At 41.7% G+C, this 21,619-nt stretch overlaps 1 protein-coding gene and 1 long non-coding RNA gene across 5 annotated transcripts in view; one reads left to right on the top strand and one right to left on the bottom strand.

Moving 5' to 3' along the window:
* The window catches only part of LDLRAD3 (low density lipoprotein receptor class A domain containing 3), a 183,526-nt gene that overhangs the window by 22,086 nt on the left and 139,821 nt on the right, over positions 1–21,619 (bottom strand). The gene's annotated exons all lie outside the window — the stretch shown is intronic.
* Positions 11,248–13,896, top strand: LOC142015086 (uncharacterized). Its single transcript, XR_012646095.1, has 3 exons — positions 11,248–11,292; positions 12,811–12,894; positions 13,809–13,896. It is a non-coding gene; the product is annotated as an uncharacterized LOC142015086 (long non-coding RNA).

Below are 21,619 nucleotides of genomic sequence, written 5' to 3'. Positions count from 1 at the left end.
TAGAAGTTTTCGGGGGGTCTCATTTTTATGCTTTCCTCTGCAATCATGAAAACTACAAATCTTGACTAGTAACATGAAGGTTAAAGCTACCTCTTGCCTTGTCTTGAGTAGGATTTTTAAAATGAAATTCTTGTTTATTTGCAACAAGATACTTTTTTTTTTTTTATTTGTGAAGAGAAAACAGCCTGGTCACAATTTGATTGGCAAGATCAGAAATGCACAGGGTGAATAAAAAAATCTAGTCACAGCTTTCGACTACAATAGCCATGTTCAGTTGCAGTATTTGAATATGCAATGACAGGGAGAAAAAAACTAATTTGTGGGGGATTTTTTGAAGTGACTAGGGATAGGGTCAGTGGCTCTGGAGAAGGATAGTTCATAATCAGTCATGACTGGGAACACTCTAGGTGAGGTTACACCTTTACATGTTCTCACTACAGCTACAACATGCATTACTGTATGCCCAATGCATTTTCTCCTTAAATAGACGTGTCCATAGTATCTGAGGGGAACAAAACATGCTGCTTTGCTTTTTGTACCTGTTAGCTACAACTGAACAAAACATTTCAGGCAGGATTCACATGGCCACCAGCTTTCCTTAAACTCTTTTAGGTTCTTTTCTCTCAACAATAGTTTAATTTAACTCTTGTTCAAAGGGTCTCTAGATTTTTATTGAAGAAGCATAAATTATATTTGGTTTGTACACTACACCTAGATTTCCTTGTCCTCTTCAGCACCATCCAAATGATGGGCTCACTGCAATTCAGGAATCATCTGGAGTAATCCTGAGATTCAGTTCTTACTGTGTATGTGGCATGAGTATGTGCTTTCCATATTCAGAATGGGATTTACTTGTTTTAAATCTTAAATAAGAGTTTCTCTCCACAATAGAGATTTATGGTTGCTGCCAACCCAGAGTCTGGGGCAGCTGTCAGACGTATGATGTGGCAGACCGGTATGCATGACTGCCCAGGAAGAAGCAATTCATGTGCTTCCTTTCTGTATCTTGCAATGTGGGATTGGAAAGCTGCTACCAGAAAAGGAAACAGAAAAAATATTGAGATGGCAACACACACAGGACTTATGTACCACTAAATCCTCCAACTGCTGTTGCCACTGAGCACCAGTTTTGTTCTATGAAGTATCACTGATTTTAAACAAGTGCTCAAGGGATCTGATTAAGTGGCTCAGATTGCATAGATACATGCATAGCATAGATAATATGCGACACCCATCAACCTTGGTCTGGAGTACTCCACTAATGGCAACACATGGATGGGTCACAGTAATCTGTAAAATATCGGGGGGTAACCATGTTAGTCTGGATCTGTAACAGCAACGAAGGGTCCTGTGGCACCTTATAGACTAACATAAAAGTTTTGAGCATGAGCTGTCGTGAGCACAGACTCACTTCATCACTTTGCAGCATCTGATGAAGTGAGTCTGTGCTCACGAAAGCTCATGCTCAAAACTTTTCTGTTCGTCTATAAGGCGCCACAGGACCCTTCGTTGCTGTTAGTAATCTGTAAGACATACTGCTTTTATTGGCTCTTCCATGATGTACATGCCCAAAACTGCATGGAGAAGCAGCCCTTGCACCTATTCAGTGAATATCAGAGGACAAGCTCTGATATTACTATGCAAATGCTAGTTGTGTAATGGAGTGCCATTAACTTACCACTAGTATACACGTATCATTAATACTGATAGATTATTAGAAATAGCTGTCACTGCTATTATTTTGCTAATGGCCAGAGAAGTGTCAATATACAGTAAACTCTTTCATATCGGGCATTCTATCATCCGAACTTTCAAATAACCGGCATTTTAACTGTAAGTAAATTTTAGTTATGTTTTCCATAAGTACAATATAGTGAAAGTAAATACAAATAAAAACAGCAAATACAGCATAAGTTTACAGTGTACAATACTACTGTTGGTAAAGAAAGTACTCTGCATACATTTGTTTGTTTCTTAATATCTCATATTTTTCTTTAGTGTTATGCATTGCTAGGTATACCCCTCTATTATCCAGAATATTTGAATATCCAGCAACTTCCTGGTCCTGGGGCTGCCAGATATGAGAGTTTACTGTATATGTCTTAGTACTATAAGAGAAATGGAGCTGAAGTTCAGAAAACTTTTAGATTCCCTTTCCCCTTGATTAAAACTAGACAAAATTTATCTGGATAAAATTTACTATTTGCATTATTGTAGTGTTGGGAACCCCAGGCTTGGACTAAGACCCCATTGATATCTTCAGTCTTGCTAGAAGGTGTGAGGCAAGATGCTACATGAAACTCACTGGAGACTGAAGTCCTATAAATCCACAGCACAAGCACTTGCCAACATAGGCATAGCCTAAGGCAGCCAACACTAGACATAGAAGTCGACTGCCAATACGCAATGTTAGCTGCTTCAATTGTGTAGCTAAAATCTAGTTATCTACAGTTGAGTTATGTCTGTCCACCTGGCAGGTCAATCCTTATCTCTCCCAAGGAGTACAGGGGTCGACCCCTGGGAGTATCATTTTGAGCATCAGAAGATCAACCCTGAGCGGGTTGATCTTCCGCTGTAGTGCGACTCTATCCTTAGTCTCTTTCTGGTAGGTAATAGCATCCCTTGGGGGGAAGGACAGTTCTGTCTTCATGACTCATTCAAGTCCTTGGTCTTCCTAATGAAACTACCGACAAGACAGACTATCACTGGTGGCCAAACGAGCTCCCTAGTTGATTACAGAACACCAAAAAAAGCCTCACACTTTCAGTCATCACCAACCTGGGCTGGATTTGAACCCCTTCAAGATGCGAAAAGCTCTATACAATTAATAGCAGTACCCTGAACTACTATTCTAGGGATAATATTCTAGGGATGTCTTCCATGTGACCTATCAGCTATGTACAGCTGCTACAATGTATTTGAGTGGCCTCTGCTGGGGGTATGAAATTCAGAATGTATAGTTCAGCTCACAGTCCACAGGTAGGCACAGAATCTGCCATTTTTCTCCAATTGATTTTGATACTCCCATACTAGTCCCCACCACAAGTGACTAAAAACCTCTACATCTAGCAACCTATTTTAATATCTAGGTGTTGCAACAAGTGACATGAAAGTCCAACATGATCTTGCAATACTGTTAATTTCAGTACTATAAAAAGTTCACATGCCACTGAAAAAGCTATAAATTCAAACGCCTTACAAGCAAATCATGGGTGCACACAAGGGATAAAGAGATCATCTCCTTCAGTAATGTGCAAAGAAAAATTGGATTTTTTTGGGGGGGGGGCTGGTATTTGAATAGTATTTCAGATAGTAAATCAAGATATTACCATAGCTGGGAGTCTATCCAGAATGTTCATTCCCTTTTGACCCACATATGATAAAAAAAAAAACTGGTCTCACTTCAGCAAGTTTTCACATAAATAAAGTAAAAAAATATTGCTTTAATTATAGAATGGAGCAAACTACTGCACTTGGCACAGGATTTTTATCTGGTATGAATAAAAGCAGTCTGTGGAAGTGGATATGTTTAATTCACTCTTACTAAAGATAGGAAACTTGTTATTTATTGTAGAGAAATCAAGGAAATGTTTATTTCCCTTCTGACCACTGCTGATTGACTGAAAAAGTTATTAAATTGTGCATCATTCCAAATAGGAAAAAATTTGTGCACAATGCGGAAAAAGAATAGATGACTTCTAAAATAACATTCAGAGACAGGAATCTTCATTATCTGGACAGAGTTATTAACAATTATGGTACAGGAGGACAAATGAAGAGATTTTGGTATCTGAGAGACTTCAAATAATAATAATTAGTACAGGTAAAGATAGTTTAAAAAGCACTGAATTAGCCAATCTGTCAGAGGAAAATGATCTTACATTGACACATTCTTGATCCTACACAGCAGCAGTAAAGAAGGTTAATAGGATGTTGGCTTATAATGTGCACAGTATTACAGAAGTCTAAACATACTGTTTTATAAGGCCCTGTTGAGACCACATTTGAAGTAGTGTCCAGATTTTGTCAGTTTATTTGAAGTAAGACAGAATTAGGTTGGAATGAGTACAGCATAAAGAAACAAAGTCAAAGAAAGGGGGGAAAAAGGCATAAATATCAAGAGAGCAATAAAAGTAGGATTTATTTAGCTTTGAGAAAAGATGACTAATAGGTGACACAATTGAAGTATTTCAAATAGCTAAAGGTTACTATAACATTAAACTTGATGACTTACTTTAAGGTTGTTGGACAGAGCAGAACTAAAGGTCAAAGGTTTAAATTTAGGATGGAATATAGGAACAAGAAGAATTATGGATGTACTTGACAGACAAAAGGGTGAGTAGGTGAAATCAAGCTGTATTACTGTATATAACTACAACACGATGACTATATAGCATTTAAGAAGTCAAAGGGATTTTTTTTTTGACAGTAGCTGGCTGCCTTTTAAAAGGGGGGTTCACTAGGGAATGTTTTTGGCAGACAGAGATCAATAACAAATGGCTTCTTTGGAAAAGATTTTAAAACTTTTGTAAGTTTTGTGCTATTCCAAATACGTTTTCTTATGCAATTTGTTGTGTAGCCTGCAGTGTCTAAGCACTAAGCCCCTGGTACACATGATATTTTTCCTATGCTGTGCAAAATCCATATAGATCCACATGACAGCATAAGTCTGGAAACATTGGTTCCAGCATAAAAGCATTTGCCTTTCACCCAAATGTCTACCCAACAGTTTAAAAATCAACTGGACATGCACATCAGAAAGGAGAATCAGGAACATAGGGGTTTTTGGACTAAATAGAACATAGGAAACATTTAGAATTGGAGCTCTTTTGTGACTTTGTTCTCCCTCCCTTTCCAATTTAGTTCATTTTAAATGTTTAGACAAACTCCTGCATGTTTTTTTTCTTTTTTACTGATAAGGCTCCCAACAAAGAATTCTGGAGACTCAGAGCTTGATTGTGACCTCAATGGACTTTTTTTAACCTACATTGGTAAGATCAGGACTATTTCCATCTACACAACAGCACTCTGAACCAACTCTTCTCTTCAAAACACTTTAAATACCCCAACAATAAAAGATGAAGTTTGCTTTGATCAAGTCCATGCATGAAAACATCAAGAGCTGGCAAACTAAATTATAATGGTTACCCATGGCTCAGGAAATGATAGATGACCCTGGAGATCTCTGCTAAGAACAATGTATTATAAACTGGCATTTTCATCCTTTGGAGTACAACTTCTTTTCTGGGAGTTTTATAATAGTTTTGATGGGATTAAAACAAAGAGCAGCTTCCATAGCTAAGATAGCTAAAAAGTTTAATTAAATACAATTGCTTGCTGTGCTTTACTTCCCAAAGAGCCTCATGCATATTCATCACTGTAATTACAGTAGTAAAAAAATCCCCCCACAACTAACTATGCCACACTCCTCATCTTCTACCATGCCTGGATTTTTTTACATAATTACTGCTGAAATTAATTGCAAGTTAGTTAATTTTGCCTTTCAACCTTAATTGTTTTTTTTTCCCCAAACCAAGTCATTGGAAGTACAGTGCTTTACCTCAGACTGTGCTGTGCACCAAAATGCTCTCTTAATAGTGTATGGTAATATGGGACATACAGTATTGTAAATTTCACCATTTAAAATAGAAGATTGCTCTCATAAATACTATATATACACTAAAAAGTACTAGATTTGTTAGCTCCAGCTGTTTACTTCAAGATACCTGCCTGCTGCCATCCACCATCTACCCAATACATTCAGAAACATGTCATCACCCTCCTAAGCGCAAACCCCTCCAACTTATTTCTGGATGCAGTTGAAAGTTGCCCTTTTTCTTGAAAGTTGTCCCGCGTATTCCACCGACCTGTGCATAAACCTTACGCAGTGACAAGTGCTTTTTGGCATTCAGCTCAAGGCTTTTTAAAAGAAGGTCTTGATTGTTCAGAAAGTGCTGAGCATTGATTTTCAATATCATCTTCCTTGTGAGGAATTTCAGATGAGGCAGCCCAAATCATTCTTCTGTTGACAATGTTGGCCTTGATTTTCCTACGACCCTTGCTTCTTCTTATCCCTTCTCTTCCTGCAGTCCTCTACCTCGCTGACTACTTGCCTTTTAACTTCTGTAACAAATGAGGAAGGGGTCCTGCAGCAAACCAACTGCCTCACCGCACAACAGACTCATCCCCTAAAACACTAGTCCTTTGCAAAACACAAGAACCAGGGGTCACCTGATAAAATTAACATGCAGCAAGTTAAAAATTAACAAAAGGATGGCTGCACAATGCACAGGCAGCCTGTGGAACTTGTGCCCAGGGATGTTAGGAAGGTCAAAACTATAACTGGCTTCAAAAAAAGAACTAGATAAATTCCTGAAGCATTGACCCATCAATAACTATTAGTCAGTATGATCAGGGATGCAACCCTTAAGCCTCGGACCGTCAGAACAAAGGATCGTATGTATGACAGTGGATAGATCACTCAATAATTGCATCCTTCTGTTTATTCCTCTGACGCATCTGTTATTAGCCGCTGTCAGAAGACAAGAATACCGGGGTGGTTGGGCCACTGGGCTGACCCAGTAATGAGTCTTACAAGATGCAGTCTCCCTGCTCAGTTCCTGACCTGGCACCACAGCAACCATGAGAAGCAGCTACAGAGAAATTGCTGTTCAGTCTTTGTGATTTCCAGCTGGAGCATGTCCAGAACAATAGAATCCACAAAGCATTCAGCCATCAAACTCCAGAAAGTCTCTGCTAAGCATGTACAAACTGAACTGTTTCAAAGGTTTATAACTTGGCCAAAAGGGGGCATTTTTAAAAGGGGAGCATAAAAAGCACAATCTTGACACCTGACCAATTTCAAGTCCCACCTCCAAAACATGGGAAAAGTGTAGAGCTTTGTATCTAAATAGTTGAAAGGATTTTCTTTCTAAACCTGCATGACACACATTTCCCCCCCCTCATCATCCTGAGAACTGGTAGACCTGCTTTTGATGAACCTTCCAAAAAAAAGTCAGTCTGAGGCAGACACCTGGCAGAACCAATTACAGCTGAAAGGGACGAAATCTGGTAAAGATGTAAGCAAATTTGGTTTTGATAAAGTTGTAAGCAAATGGGAAGTGTTGAGCAACTATAACTGTAGGTGGAGCTACCAGCTATCCCTATATTTGTATGTGGTTTTGTTCCGAGTTTTAAGATGTGGTTTGCATGATTGATGCTACAGAACACAAATTTATACTATATTGTAAAACATCTAGGTCCCATGCTGTGTGAAAGCTGACACAAGAAGGTAGAAACCTCGGGGAAGCAGATGTGGAAATCAGAAGCAGCTATAATTTTATTATTTTTAGCTTGATTTGAACTTTTCATTTGCAATTCTGAATTCTTTGGATGAGCAAAGCTGTCAGGCAACAGGCCAAGAAATTCAAAAATATCACGAACAACAGATTAAAATCAGAATATCAGATTTAAACATCATGTCTAAGGGAGTTGTTTTTGCAGGTGGTAGAATTTTTGCTAAACAGAAAGTCAGAATCTAATGTACTGTTGCTGGTTGGTAGGTTTATTTATGACACTCCCAACTTTTACATTCCTTGAGATCCCTGAATGTGTAATTGTACGTAAGTGTCATGAAATTGTTCGTCCTCTGTAAAAACTCATGAGATGGTTCTGAATAAATGCCCTTGCAATGTTTCCTTACTAATTTTTTACACTAAGAATGGGTAGGTATTGGCTGCCTCTCTGTGGCTTGCATGGAAACACTTGTAAGACAAGTGTCAAGTGGCTTTGATTTTTGTGTCAGTCTGGAGAGAAGTCTTTTTCAGGGGAAAAAAAAGAAGTCAGAGTCACATGAATGCTGTAATGCCACGTCTGCCTCCCAGATAACAGCCTGGGTGCATTTCATGTCTTGTCTAGAAACAAAAACCGTCTCCGAGAACATACAATCCCAGGGATGTGGTCACCATAAGACTGCCTGGTTCCCAGAATCTGAACAGTAAAGCCAGGTGGAAGGGTGGGTGCATTTCATTGTGATAAGGGCCATCCCTTGGGGGGAGGCCAGGCGTAGCACAAGCCCCATCACCACAGGTCCTGACACTGCACCATGATGGTTCAGGTGGCTGAGGTGGTTGCAGTGGGGCTCCCCCAAAGCATGGGTCCTGGGTGGCTGCCCCAAACTGTCCTATGCTCTGAACATGACTGTCATTTCAAGACTGTTGTCACCAGCAGTACCTCTTCATGACACGACAGCAAAAAAAGCTGTATTAACAAGACTGGGGCAGGAACTGGAGTGCAAAGACCAGGCTCTGTATGCAGAGGTCAGGTCGTCAAGGAGGGCCAGGGTTGGTAGCCAGAAAAATAAAAGACTATGTAATACAGTCAGAAGAAGTTTGTGAGATAAGAGGGGGAAGGAAGTGAGAGTGGTGAAGTAAAGCTTTACTCACCAATCCTTGAAAGAGAGAGAAATTCATTCTCTACATCAAACTCTTTTCTGAACCACATAAGTAAGAGTTATGCATAGCTGATCTCCGGGACCTTGGCTAGCAGTTTCCAGCATACAACATAGGCCCAGCGCATACTCAGCACGTCTTCATCAACCCAGGCGGTAAAAGGCTCTCTTGTGAGTCCGTGCCACAAGACCACATGAGAACCAGTTCAACATCAAGGGCATTTTATCTAAACCTATGCCCTTAACATCTGTCAGTTATAGAAACATAAGCTTTTAGGTCTAATAAAAGAATTTATTGCAGAATGCAAGCCAATCCTTCTGTGCCATAAAGCCTTAGCTTAAACCCTTTGAAAACCATTTTATAAGTTTTATCCTTCTAAAATATTTCCATCTGTCAAAGATGCATTATAGCAGCCTTGCTAGAGCCTAGTCAGCCAGGACACTTTTGATGGGAAAGGTGGTGGTAGTTGTGGGGCTGACAAGTAAAACATTAATTTTCCCATCACCTGCATGGATAGATAACTGCTGGATTTTTTCATGACAATTTTGCAAGACTACACTATACAGAACTGGTGGGATTCAGAGAATGAAAACAGCACTAAAGAAGTTCAATAGCTTCTCTGAAGTCTTACCTTAAAAATGACACTCTTCCAAACAGCATAGCATCTGGTGAGAAAACCACCGTTACTCACTAGCGATGAGCTCAGATTATTAAAATCACTTTTCCTCGATTTATCCAGTATGCTACAGAGAACCAAAGTACTAGACTCAAGGAAGCCACAGGAAGGACAAATATTTAAGATAATACACAGATTTGTCATAAAATTACCACTGAGACTCAAGCAGCAGGGCTGATGGCCACTCAGTGCCCATTCCATCGTCTGACTTCCTTCCGAGACCCTTCACACCAGGCCCACCCCTGCACCTTCCCTCCCACCCAGACCCCACACTTCCACTCCACTTCAAATCCTGAAACTCCAGTCTGCTCCTGCACCCTTCCTCCTGCCCAGATCCTGACCCCAACCCCCGCCCTGCACACTGAAACCTCATTTTTGCCCCCTTCCCAGAGCTTTGGAGGGGCACACAAAAGCTATTAGCCCCTGACCCTCAGTAGGGTTAATCTGACCTGGGGGAAGCTCTGAACCTTGGTCCTTCCCCTTTTTCCCCATGGGACTGCAGTGTGAAAAGAGTAGGGTGTGTCAGTTGGGGCCACATCAGTGAGGGTTGCTTTTGCAGGGAGTTGGAGTTTGTTTATTTTTGCTTGTGTCCCACTGAGTGTGGCCTCCAACTGATTTTTCTGTAGGTCTGTGGCCCCAACCCAAAAAACGTTCCACACCCCTGTGCTAGAGTCTTGGACATGGCAATGATGCACTAAGGTGAGGGTATATGATAAAAATTTTGTGCAGATCAGAGTCCCCTGTAAGACAAGTATGTTTTCACAACGTTAGGGCATGCATGTCCTAGCCAAGTTCCCTAAAATAATTATTACAGTGAAGATGGACCCTCAATGGCAAAAGGGAATTGCTCATTTTAATGCTCCTGAGAGCAAGGCAAATAGTACATTCCCAGGGATGGATTGGGGGTAATTAAAAAGATAATTAAAAGAATACTAATTGAAGCCAAGAAGCCAATGGTGCCAAAAAGACACTTGAAGTACAATTGTAGGTAAGAAGGTTTGATTATTGATTCCTTACCAGTAACACAAACGAATGGGTGGTATTTTTTCTATATCAGTAGTCTAAGGGCTATTGAGCCTTTGGGTCCTATGTATTATTAACTAGGAGGTACTGAATAGATTAGGAGAGGTGTAGCATCTAAATGCAATGATTTCACTCTCCTGGGTAATTTGCAATCCATGCAGCAAAATCCCAACTTGTTTTTTGTAACGTCCAATTTAAAAAAAGGAAAGGAATGCTGAAAATTCAAAAGCATGTTTTTCATTATAACAACCTACATTGAAATAGTGCCTCTATAGACCTACAGTACTGTACAAGTTACTCTAAATCCATTTAAATAAAATGTCCATCATATGCCCTCTATCAGCAGTCATTTGGTGGCTAAAAATATCATAGCACACATGCATATTACATATGTTGAATACGTGGTTTGGTGTGAAGTGCTCTGAACTTCTCTGACTACATAGAAAGTAGTTAATTTCCTGTGGCAAGGATCAAAATACTTTGAACACTCTTAATAATCTGTCTGTATATTCCTAGAAACATTTTAAAAAAGAGTCAGGAAAAATGCATTTAAAGGGAACTAGAAAACTTCAAACTCCAGCAAAGGATGACTATGCCACTCGCTTTTTACTATCCCAACCCCATTCTTCTTCCTTAATTAAATATCAGATTGCTTAAAGCAGATCTGCAGATTTAATTAATGCTGCAATTTAAATGAACTTGCTTCCCCTTGGAACTAAGGAGGGTTACTGAACTGACCTCAATCTCAACTAAAATCCCATTTGGCAAGATCCTGAATGCAGGAGCTTATGCCCTATTGACGCAGTTGAATACCACATTCTCTGCAGAATGATGCTATGTTCTGCATGTCTGAATGTTATTTGCAAATAAACAAGGAAAAGGCCAGCTGGAGAATATCTATGAAAAGAAAATGCTACATTGAAGAATATTCATTTACCTGTTAGCACAGGGAACAAGGAGAATGTGTAATCCTGTCTGGCTCTGAAAGAGTTATTGCAATTTATCTCAGTAAAAATGAGGCATTGCTTTTCAGCGTTGTTAAACACCATTAGGTCTATTTGGCACTTCCATTTTGACCTGCTTTTCCTCACATGACCCATCTCTTCCAGCTGCTGACTTCAAACTGCTGCCTCTGCACACAAGGTAGGTAGGGCTGTGGCACAGGTGAGCTAAAATGAAACCAACTCAGGAAGAGGAAGGAGCTGAGAGAGTTTCATTTTGGACAACTCCCTTTCACATAGGAAGCATGGGAATTTTCATAGGAATTAGCAACTCCCACGGTAAGTCCCTCTGCAAATATGCCTCTCTCTGCACATAAGGGACTCTGCTGACACCAAAAAAGCCTGGCAAGAAGTGGGAATGGGAGCGGGGGCAGGGGTGTAACATCAAGGTTTCGCTCTCCCAAACTGAAAATATAAAGAGTTCTGGGGCTTGGCTTTCAGCAACGTCAGATCTCCACCACCGATACCTGTGGCCCTACCACACTCAGGGTCCATTTTAGTCAATTTCACAGGCAAAGGGTTTTAAAACTGGTCATTTTCACAATTTCGGATGTTTGCAATATTTCCTGGTGTGGTAACAGTGAGGGGTTCTGACCCAAAAGCCGATGGAGGTGGGGAGTATCACAAAGCTCTTGTATGGGGTGGGCGGTCATGGGATTGAAACTTTCACTTCTAAGATGCCTGCAGAGCCCACCTCCCTGCAGCAAGAGGAGCAAGTAATGCCAACAAGTGCCAGAGGAGGTTCCCAGAGGTGCAAGTGACTCTGCCTTGTACCGCTGGCAGTGCCCCAGCCAGGAGCTCCTAGCCCCTGCTAGTGGCAAATTAACAAACAAGCTCTGGCAAATCTGGGAGTCCCTCAGAAAAATGGGCATCCTGTGCTGCAGTAGGAGCCCTGCCAAGCAGAACCCCCAAGGGGTGGAAGTCTTGAACCTGGCCAGTCATCACAGCTCCCTCACTTCTGCTTTGCTTTTGGAGAAAGGTCTGGTCTCCCTACCAAGAGCAGCTGTCCAAGGGATGACAAGTTGTGTCCCTTGCCAGTCCAGCAGGCCTAGAAGCCCCAGACAGGGCACTCCCAGAACAATAGGGAGAGCAGATTTCACGGGGAAGGGTTTATTTCGCAGTCTGTGACCCATTTTTCATAGCAATGAACCTCGCAAGGCTGTTCCCTTTATGTTTATACTTTCATTCTGTTGCCTCATTATAATTTCAGGCCATGTATCCCTAAGGGTTATGGTACTTCTCAAAGAGTTATTGTGAAGCTGGCTCTGGGCAGACCCCCAGGAAGGCAAGGGCCATTCAGAAATACACTTGCCAAGTGCTCAACTATCTAACCTCAGCTGCCAACTCTAGTTAAGCAGAAGCAACAACAGCCATATGGACTGATTGATTTTTAAAAGGTAACTATCGTATCAAGAGCGAATCATAATAAAACGCCTCCTGCACATTCTCCTCATACTCAACATATAAGATACGCCTGTGAATCTTTACAACTACACCACGGTCTTATACTCCATTTAGATACAAACCTACAGAGCTTAACACAAATAGCTTTTTGAGACAAGTCTCCTCCCCCTCTCCTAGTTTCTCTTGAAGGGTGTTTGCCAATAAATTGGGTTTCATAGACCAAGACAATAATCTCATCTTTTTAAATGACTTTCAGAACCGAAACAAAGGAAGGGCTCACTGCACCACGGAGGGACAACGCGAACATTTTAACCTCGAGTTGCAACAGAGTTTGAAAATAGTAAGACAAGTACACAAATGTACAATGTTATTCACCCTATCTTTAATCACCACACCACAGACTCCAGACAGAACACCCATCCCATGACTCTACACTGTTATTTACGAAGGCTGGGTCTATACGAGCCCCTTCCTTTCAAAAGGGGCATGTTAATGAGCGGGTTCAAAAGATGCTAATGAGGCACTGAAATGAATATGCAGTGCCTCATTAGCATAATGGCAGCTGCGGCGATTCGAAAGTGCGGCTTTTCGAGTCATGTACCACCCATGGAGACGGGATCTTCTGAAAGGACCCCCCCCCTAGTTTTTGAAAGCCCTTCTTCTGATCACCAGATAAGAAGAAGGGCTTTTGAAAACTGAGGGGGGGTCCTTTCAGAAGGTCCTATCTCCACGGGCAGCGTGCGATTTGAAAAGCCGCACTTTCGAACTGCCGCGGCTACTATTATGCTAATGAGGCGCTGCATATTCATTGCAGCGCCTCATTAGTATCTTTCGAACCCGCTCACTAACATGCCCCTTTCGAAAGGAAGGGGCACATGTAGACACAGGGTAAGTGTTTTTACACCACCTTTTTGGCTTCTCTTGTGGTGGATCCCTAAATTGCAGTTTGACTTGGGGTCCATGAGTCTAAGACAAGGGTGGGCAAAATATGGCCCACAGGTTACATCCAGCCCACCAAGCTGCCACAGCCAGCCCAAGGGCACAGGAGGAGTCTCAGGCAGCTAGCTGCTCTCACCCATGTGCATCTCTGAACACTGCCAACCTGGGGAGGAAGGGGAGAAGACTTTGTGCACTGTCACCACCCCCAGCACAATCTCTCAGCTCCCATTGGCTGGAAGCTGGCCAATCGGAACTGCCTGTTTGCAGGACAGGTACCGTGTGACATACACCTTCCTCTCTTTCCTGGTCTTGCAGCAATGCAGAGCAGCAGGTGGCTGAGAATAGCTGGCTGCTCTGAGCAGCTTGTGGGAGTGTGATTGGCAGGGAGGAAGCTGTGCTGAGGAATTGCTGGACTGCCGGCCGGAAGCCACCCAGGTAAGCACCTACCTGCCAGAACCCACCTCTAGCACCTCAGGCCCTCTGGTTTCCCTCCTGCACCCCTACCTCTTGTTATCCAAACACACTACATCCCATTTCCTGAACCCATCCCCCCACCCGGACCCTGTACCCCAGTCTCCTAGCCCTGTTACAACCCAAATCCCCGCCCTTCCTGCACTCGTACCCCAGGTCATAACCCCCTTCTTCACCCAAACTCTGTCACAGATCTCTAACCGCCTCCTGCACCCCAATCCCTTACCTAAACCTTCCTTTTGCATCCAACCACCTTCCTAGACCTCAGATCCCCACCCCCGTCCATTAATATCATGGAAGAGTATGGCCCTGATCGGTTACAAAAACAATTGCCCCACTCATGGACTAAGTGGTCTGTGAGATATGTCAGATTTTCAAAGGGAGCATCAGCACCTCTGTTCAAAATTTTAGGTGGTCCACAAATGTAAAAAGGTTGACAATCACTGTCCTAGACACAGCATGCGTCTTCACTGGATGCATGGCCCGAATTTAGTTGAATTTCCTCCCCAGTTTCTAACTCTGAGTCCCTACCTTTACTCTCAAGCCACCATTTTATAATTCCAACCTCCCGCTCCTTACTCCTCTTCCCTTCATGATAGCTGTCCTCTCTGTATCTTTCCCATCCATGGGCAAACTTCTCATGTTCATAGCTCTACCTATCTGGCCAGCAGGCAGGGATAGCCAAGCAGTAAGGCAGTTCCTCTCACCAGTGGAGACTGGGTTCACCCAGCTGTGTATGGATATCACCAACAGAGAGTAGGGAGAGCTGGAAGTCCCTTGCTCAAGGACACACATTGGCTGAACACGGGTCTGCTGAACAACAGTACAAACCAAGGTTCCACTTTTTGGATTGTTACTTGATACCTCCATGCCATAAACCTTTCCAAATTAACAAGGTCTGCACACCTCTCATGATCATTTTCACAATTAACTGCTATCCACGTGTTCTTAAACAACAATAGCTGTGAACACTGCTTTAGACTTAAGGCAGCTTTTTGGCTGAAATCCTGAGTAACTCTGACTTCACTCATTGCTTGTTTCTCTGTTAATGGGAACTAAAGTACTTAATTTCATGAATTATGCCACCTAATAAAATGAGCATTTACACTGCGCTACATTTTTAAGCGTGGGCTGAGTCAACAAACACAATTACAGTGCAACATCCAACAGACAAAATCTTTGGGACATTTAATTAAGTATACAAATGTGCGAATGCTGGCAGAGAAACGTTGCAGTCAAAAATCTGAAAGCGTTCACTAGCCTTTGCACTTGGGCTGGTAGGAGACAGGTAAAACACTAGAAACCCTGCACACAGACTCCCAGATGAGACAGGTTTCTTTTTCATTCTTGCACTGTAGACTGTTCAGGGTTAGTTAGCAGTGAAAGTGATTAGTTTTATCACTATTAACAAAGAACTGTTGGAAGCTGGTAAGGACAGTTAGTGCCTTGCCTAAGACCTAGACAATGACTGAATGCACGTTCCTGAAGTGCTCTTTCCAGGGCCCAGAAAATTCCCTTCTCAATGACTTACTGTAAACCAACCAGCACTGGAAACCACCACCTCCTCCTCCTCCCTGGTTCTTACTGCATCAGTCTGTTTCCTCCTACTGAATTCCAACTTTCTCCCACTGTATTTAAAAAAAAAAAAAAAAAGCCCTGGAGCCTTCAAATGCTTCCTTTAAAAGACATGCAGATTCCACCTTTCCAGCAGGGGAATTCCTGACAAAGGACATTCCCTTCCAGCGTGATAGGTGGGATTCTGAAGCTCCAGGACTTTTTTCCCCTGAAAGCCCAAGTTTGACTTAAAGGAAGCCTCTTGATTGTGGGTAATACATAAAGCAAGAAAAATCATCGCTGCCCTATCACACTCAGATAATAGCAGTACACATGCCTGTCAGGTAAAAAGAATCCCAATCTAATTCACTGTTATAACTTGGCTCCTTTTAATTATAGCTTTAATTCTTTGGTTTGTTCTTGACAGTCGACTTGGCTGGTAAAGTCCATTACTTACCTCTCTCCTCCACACTAAAAAAAAACAAAAAAAAAACAAACCCAAAACACTACCACACACATTGCGGTACACCCAAAGTCATGTGCCTGTATTTACTGCTCTGCCTCGGAGCTATATTATGCATATTAAATTGGGAAAGCATTTAGGCTAAAGCAGTCTTAAGTTTATGAGCCTGTTGGTTTTAAAAACAAATGTTAATGAAATATGTGCTACTTATAGAGATGTGCAAAGCCAGTGGGAGGCATTTTAATTAATACAGTTTGCTCAAAGAAAAACAAATGTAATTTCTCTTCAGCTGTCAACCGGCTGTACTGCAACCTGAATGTGGGGAGTGAAAAGAACACTGATAAAGCAAGCCTGTGAGAAAAGCCAGACAGAACTGGGACTTGTGAAAGGAAAGCTGAGAAACTAAGCCAATTCCATCACTATCGGGTTGATTTTTTTTTAAGTAACAGTCACTTTTTATATTCTATAAATTTTTATCCTTTCTGGCTTCAGGTTTAACTTTCACAACAGAGGTTAGGCAGTTGATTCTTTAAACGCTCTTCCCTGAGGAGTACTCTGATTTCGCCCTAGAGTGTTCTGCTTATAGGGGCTTGTGAGTTCAGACCTGAAAGCAGAATAGCAGCAGGCATGCGTAATGGTTAGGATACAATTCTCGGTGGCAGGGCTGGCTCTAGCAAGTTGCCATCCCATAGACAAGCCCACAAATATCCACCTTATCCGTCTGCAGTCTCACAGGCAAAAGTCATGAAAAGCCTGATTCTAATCTAATTCACACCATCAAAACAAAAAGCAGTCAAGTAGCACTTTAAAGACTAGCAAAATGGTTTATTAGGTGAGCTTTCGCGGGACAGACCCACTTCTTCAGACCACAGCCAGACCAGAACAGAATCTGGTCTGGCTATGGTCTGAACAAGTGGGTCTGTCCCACAAAAGCTCACCTAATAAACCATTTTGCTAGTCTTTAAAGTACTACTTGACTGCTTTTTGTTTTGATAGTGTATAGACTAGCAGGGCTTCCTCTTTGTTACTAATTCACACCAGTTTATCTCCACTGACAAACTCCTAATTTACACTGGTAGAAATGAGATAAAAATCAGGCCCTGAACATTTTGCTGACCTGACTAATGCTTCCCCTAGGCCAGCCACTCATCTTGAAGTATTTGCCTCTCTAAAAGCTACAAAGCCCTTTCATGCAATAGGGATTTAAACCCCTCAGACAGTTGTTCTCATTTACAGAACGACAGACATGAAGATTTGTCAGACAAGTTCCCCTCACCGCTGTAACCACTGTCTCTAGAAATATTGTTGCACTGATCGTTATTTGGAAGCAGCCTCACAGACTAACACTAGTGTCTAGCTGCAAGCGTTTGCTGGAGCTCAAACTGACATGGAGACATGTTTTATTTTCAGACCTATGTCAATGAATTTTTAATAAACTGTGCAGCTGAAATAAAATATTTTCTATCAGAATCAGATTCTGACCTTGCAGCCCATGTGCCAGAAGATCATTTTCAATGCAGAGCTACAGAACAACTCCGGCCAGTGGCCCTGGCCACCACAAACTGGCTGAGATTTATTAAAGCCCATCTCGCCAGCTGAAGAGCAGCCGACTCCTCTCTTCCAATCTGATCAGGGCATACAAGGGCTGCATCTTGCTGCAGGTTCGCTCTAGATACCAGAGCGATCTACAGGACATGATTGAAAAGTTTTTGTTTTTTTTTTAAATAAAACAAAACAACTAAAACAAAAACCAAAACCACTTTTCTGCGTACCTGAATGTTGTGCACCGTCCTGCTTCACCTACATCAGGACTCTATTCTAGAGCCTCTCTGCACATTTCACCCAATCTTCTTTCTTCACGGTTCTCTTTATGACAAAATACACTTGGCATTTGGGAGAAGCACGCGGGGAATGAGGATGGAGAAAGTGGAGTTGTGAGGTGCCTTCCTCGCCTTTCAGGCATCCCTCCAGCATAAAGGCCATGAATAACTGTATGCCGTAAGCTTTTCTATCAGGGATGGATAGGCAGTGAAGCCAAAAGGAACAAGGACAAACAAACACCAAGGCTATAGATACAGGTACTCCTTATGAGTTATTACAGTAGTTCAGCCACGTGGAACAGAGCATGTTTCATTTATCTAAGGGTGATGCAGGAGGCACACTCCCTTGCTGGCCAGTGAGATTAAGCATGACTCTAAGGGGCGCTCAAGGCTGGGGAGCAGCATTCCCGCTTATTTTTTTCCATCCATGGGCAGAAAAAAATGTTATGTCCCCTGAGGGATGAACATCACCATTACATCACCAGTAGGAACACATGCAACCAGCTGTGGGTGGCCATAAGCACTCTGTTAATTAGGTAGGTGGCACCTGAATCTCTCCTTGGTTTGCCACCCAAGTACTCAGATTATAGCGAACACTGCTGGGGAGTCCCTTAAACACACAACTTAGGCTTGTGTGTCCATTTCACAGAGAACCTTTGTACAGGCTGAACCTCTCTAATCTGGAACTCTCTCGTCCAGTAACATCTGTAATCTGGCATGACTTTAGTAAGCCAGACAACCACTTATCATGGGTGTATCCAAGTTTCCCGTGATCCCATAAAGTTTGTTTAGAGCCACCAGTCCTGGGTCTCAATGCTCAGTGCTGTTACTTAGCTCTAATTTACCCCGACATGTCTTTTAACAGCACGGTAAGCAGTGGAAGCATTGGTAATGTGCTAGAAAATATTGACCTCCCATTGTCCAGCAAATTCTCTCATCCAGCACCAGTCAGGTCCCAAGGGTGCTGGACAAGAAAGGTTCAACCTGTACTACTGTTTTTCCTGCTGATAAGGAGTACCTTGTACATTAGAATCTATTTCTCTCTGGTTGCATCTACACTAGCACCCCCCTTTCAAGAGAGGGATATGCTAATGAGGTGCTGCAATGAATATGCAGCACCTCATTATCACAATGGCAGCTGCGGCACTACAGAAGTGCTGCTTTCGATCACACATGGCTCATCTACATGGGGTCTTTTTCAAAATCCAAATAGGAATAGGCGGATTTCGAAGCGTGCGGGGTCCTTTCGAAAAGGACTCATGTAGACGAGCAGCGCGTGATCGAAAGCAGCCATTTTCAAAGTGCTGTGGCCACCACTACACTAATGAGGTGCTGCATATTCATTGCCGCACCTCATTAGCATATCCTGTAGTATCTCATTAGCATCCCCCTTTCGAAAGGGGGGTGCTAGTGTAGACATATCCTCTATGGTCATAATCCTTCAAAGAAAGCCAGAAAAGGTCTAGAAAGCTTTCTAGACCAGCAGTTTCCAAACTTTTCTTCATTTGCCAACCCCTAAAAGATTTCTAATGGAAGCATGGACCCATCTGGAAATCTTAGACATGGTCAGTGGAACCCCAGGGGTCTGCAAACCAAAGGCCCAAACCCACTGTTCTAAATACTAGATTAAAATACTTCAATTTACCCCCACCTACAGGATCAGTTGCCTTGAGTTTACTGTAAACACGCTCCAGCAGGGCCGGAAGTCTATATTCCCTAAAGCGCAGTAGTGGAGCTAAGTGAGACAGTTCAGTAGCCTTTCATCTTGCGACAAGTGTCAGCAAATGAACATGATTATGTTATTGAAACATCAGAATTTTAAAACAGAAATGCAATCATAAGATCTCAGAATGTGTACCTAGGCAGAACATTGAAAAGTACAGGACAGGCAAATGACACAGCAATAAAAGCAGTTAAGTAAAACATACTGTCACTGTCCACTTAAAACTTTCCCATTGGGTGATTACTGTGCTGTTTCAATTTTTGCTGAGCAGTCAAACTCATTTGGTAAATAACCACTCATCTGGAAGTGTACCTACCATGAGGAAGTGCAATAAAGGGAAAGCTAGTTTATCGTTCCTTGACTTATATAAATTTTAATAATCATTCTAACCTCTATTTTTTCCCCTCACATTTGGCCTTTTCTACCTAGAAAATTATGTGTCTTAGGGTAGTATGTATCAGAGCGATAGCCATGTTAGTCTGCATCTGCAAACAAGATGAGAAGTCCTATGGCACTTTATCCACTAATAGATGTTTTGGAGCATACACTTTTGTGGGGAAAGACCCACTTCGTCAGATGCAATGTAGGGAGATTCCAAAGGTCTAATTATACAGGCTCATGAAAAGGAGAGAGTCCAGAGTTGACCAGGTCAGCTGACAAGGTCAGTTCAGTCAGGGAGGTTGTGGCCCACTTCCAGCTGCTGGAAATAGGCCACACCTTCCCTGACTGAGTTGACCTCATCAGCTCTGGACTCTCTCCGTTTTGTGAGCCTATACCATCAGACCTCCGGGATTAGACCTCTGACAAAGCGAGTCTTTGCCCACCAAGGCTGTTGCTCCAAAATATCTGTTAGTCTATAAGGTGCCACAGAACTTCTTGTTGATTTTAAGGTAGTATGCTTCCCCCGCTCTCCTCTGAAACATCTAGACCTCTGTTTATTGGATTTTCAGCTTGACTAATGCTTTCTTTGATGATTAAAAGCTCTAGAGATAGTATCGCCATCACATTTATTCAGGCAGGATTTATCAATAAAACTTTCAGAATGACCAGTAACGCAGTTTGTGGAACCAAGGAAAACAGTCCTCATGTTACGCAAGTGACTGAACAGAAGTAATTTACTGGCCAGTGCTGAATGTAGAACCTTGTCACTCTGTGTTAATAAACAGTATCAGATAGATCAGCGTTTCCCAAACTAATTGGCCATGAAACATTTCTGGGCTTGAAATATATTGACGGAACATACTATATGCTGGTTGAGTGTGAGGTAGGATGGAGGGTTTCATACAGAAAAATTGCCATACATAATGTCGGTTTAAAAGTTAGGTTTTTTAGATGTCTTATTTTACAAAGAACAAAACATAAGAGAAAATCATCTGAATGAGCTAATGTCCTTCTAATAGGAAGACGATTAGCAAACCTATACAGTAAACTCTTTCATGTCCAGCAGCCCCAGGACCAGGAAGTTGCTGGATATTCAAATAGTCTGGATAAGAGAGAGGTATACCTAATAATGCTCAAGACTAATGAAAAACAAGATTCGATATTAACAAACAAAGATGCATGCAGAGTATTTTATTTATTAACTGCATTCATTTGTATTTACTTTCACTATACTGTACTTATGGAAAACAGCTAAAATTTACTTATGATTAAAATGTCGTTTGAGTGTTCTGGATGATAGAATGATGGATATGAAAGAGTTTACTGTAATCAAGCATAAAAATTAAAAATAAAGTACAAACCCAAAACATAACTTCAATATAAAAGCCAAAAGAAGGATTGTTAGTGTTGTTCTTTTGTAGAAAAACAGAAAGGACAATACTATTCAAAAAAGGACTGTCCTTCCCTAAAACTTAAAAAATATTTTTGTGCAAAAGAAATGCAAAACAAATTAGGTATGGAAAATATTTTTAAATTTTGTGTTTTTATAAATTTGCTGTTTTTACAGAAAACTCCTGGAAAGTAAAAATAAATAACATTTGACAATTTTTTTTAAATGGGAAGAGTGTTTTTGCATCTTTTGATCACAAATCTGCTTAATATGTCAGTAGTGAAGTTGGAGAGTTGGACCTTCATACCACATGCAGCAACACGT

Source organism: Carettochelys insculpta, chromosome 6 (genome assembly GCF_033958435.1).
Source record: "Carettochelys insculpta isolate YL-2023 chromosome 6, ASM3395843v1, whole genome shotgun sequence".
Lineage (NCBI taxonomy): Eukaryota > Metazoa > Chordata > Testudines > Carettochelyidae > Carettochelys > Carettochelys insculpta.
The sequence above is the reverse complement of the archived record's forward strand: the minus strand, read 5'-3'. Positions and strand labels throughout refer to the sequence as shown.